This window comes from Prunus dulcis, chromosome 8 (assembly GCF_902201215.1).
Source record: "Prunus dulcis chromosome 8, ALMONDv2, whole genome shotgun sequence".
Classification (NCBI taxonomy): Eukaryota; Viridiplantae; Streptophyta; class Magnoliopsida; order Rosales; family Rosaceae; genus Prunus; species Prunus dulcis.
Window position 1 is genome coordinate 753,070 of NC_047657.1, and position 2,346 is coordinate 755,415.

The 2,346-nt window shown below is 41.9% G+C and overlaps 1 long non-coding RNA gene across 1 annotated transcript; it reads right to left on the reverse strand.

Annotated features, from left to right (window-relative positions):
• Nucleotides 1–717: 717 nt before the first annotated feature.
• On the reverse strand, nt 718–1,679 carry LOC117638093. The gene is made up of 4 exons (XR_004587265.1): nt 1,560–1,679; nt 1,362–1,475; nt 1,166–1,246; nt 718–1,023 (listed from the first exon to the last, which is right to left on the reverse strand). It is a non-coding gene; the product is annotated as an uncharacterized LOC117638093 (long non-coding RNA).
• Nucleotides 1,680–2,346: the final 667 nt, after the last annotated feature.

A 2,346-nucleotide genomic window follows, 5' to 3' on the forward strand; every position in this document is an offset into this window, starting at 1 on the left:
TTTATTTTGCACACAGCCGGTTTCAATTTGCATTTCACAGATGCAATTGCATGACGGTGATGCAATGCAAGGCCGGCTGTGCGCAAACCCCGAATCAGGAAAAATGATTCATATTTTTTTTTACATGCATAACTACACGTAATTTTTTTAACTATCAATTGAAGTTGAGAGAATAAAAAACGGAAAGGGGCAATAAGCCGAACATTGTTTCAGTACAACAATGATTAATACTCGAAAATACGTTGTAATGGTCATTCTAATGTACCACAAATGATTTTCCAAAACAGCCCGATTTTCGTATAACACAATGTGCTTAACCATAATATTGAATGGTACACATATGGTCTTAATAAAGTATTTGCTTTGTTGTCTTTGTCTTTGTGCTATACATTTAGGGTTGGGCATGCGTTTTTCAGGTATGTTTTGTTTGCACACAGCAGGTTTGTATTTGCATTTCACACATGCAATTGCATGACGGTGATGCAATGCAAGGGCGGCTGTGCGCAAACCCCAACAAACGAAAAATTGAACTCCATATTGTTGTGTACATCCACAATTACACCTTCTTTTTTTAACTATAAATCGAAGTACATAGCATCAGAAATGGTCAGGGGAAATATGCCGAACATATTGTATTACAAAACGGACCAATGATCCGGAAAATTGAATCGTTTCCATAATTTACATGGTTTTCTTTCTCTTTCGGGTACGTGGACGAAGACATTTCTGAACTTTGCCTTTTTGGAGTGGGGAGTCTTGTTCTGCAGTCAGATTACCCTTTGCTGCCGCCCCGCCGTCATCGGCTTCCTCATCCTCATCCCCAACCTCGTCCTCATCGGCTTGCTCATCCTCATCCCCAACGTCTGTCTCGTCGATCCAACCATCGTCTTCATCTTCCTCTTCATCTTCCTCTTCTTCCTCTTCTTCTTCCTCTTCCTCATCTTCTTCATGCTCTTCTGGTATCACAATTTTTGTCTTCCCTTTTGTACCTAGGTGGTCAGCTTTAAATTTTGTGCGAATCTCCTACATACAGGGAAACATTGACATATATTTTGATCAATTTTGTGATGATGGTTTGCAATGCAGAATCTGTCAGCAATGTATTTCAAAGTGAAAAATGTAACATCCTATAGAGCGAACTTTACGATGGAGGTAACAAACTTACATGTTCCGCATCATCATCTATGACGTCTTCACCAATACCTGAACTTCCAATGGTTGTTCCCGAGGTGTTCTTCAATTTGTCCTAATACAATATAACAGCGTTCATGTTCAATACCATGGTCTGTTAGTTCATATTAACATCCGTGAAGGTTGTTCATTTTATGAAATCAGTCTGAAATGAAAGTCGACCGACTCACAATCTCTTGCCGTAGGCGACTGATCTCTATGCTTGCTTCCAATGAAGTTGAAAAAAGTACGGCATTCAACCCAGCATTCAGCTCTAAAATCTCGGTCGCAGCTTCAGCAGTTACCTACATTGAGGCACATGCAATTACACCAATGACCACATGAAATTTCACAATGTATGAATATATCACGCAATGGAAGCTACTTACATGTGTCACACCAGCAGGTAATGGTAGATCAAGGCTATCTTGGCCACGCGGTATCCGCACAAGTTTACTTCCATTTTCGGCTGCCCAGCATGGTATTCGCACTGACCATGGCTGAGGAGAGATGTTTCCTACCCTGATATTGGCCCCTACGAGATTTCGATCTTCTCCTTCCTGTGGAATTTAGGTATCATTTTAGATATGAATTTCATGCAGCAAGTGTAAGTACAGAACACGTGTTCAGTGTATAACGTACCGCTTCACGCAAGTCCTCATAGTGGCGGTACCTTATGTACTCATCTCTGTAGTGGCCATAGTTGGATGAATTTGCAAGCCATTCTGAAGCGGGGTACCCATTCAGTGCTTCCCTGACTTCTGCCTCATCATTTAGCTTATAATCAGAAAGCATTGTCGTCGGTGGAATTTTGGGTACTTGAGGTTCTGTGGTGCCTAAACTTTGCATTGCGACTCGCTCTCCCAAAAACCAGGCTGAACCAGCTGGTCCCTCAAGTAGGATTCGTTTACGGGTTGCCGACACACTATTTATGACGGCTTCCGGCATGTCGGATTCATTGGTCCCCCATGGGTTCCAATTAACCTCCAAAATTGGTTACCTCAGGGAATCATACATTTGAAGCTAAATAAAATTTCACACAAACGTCGAGGTTTATACCTGATCATTTGTTAGATGTCGCATCATCACTCTAAAATGTTCCAAGTGATGTTGCAAGTCCCGCTTTGATTTTGCACCAACCCGCCTCAATGTTCTGGGCCACGTGTTCAAGGTCCC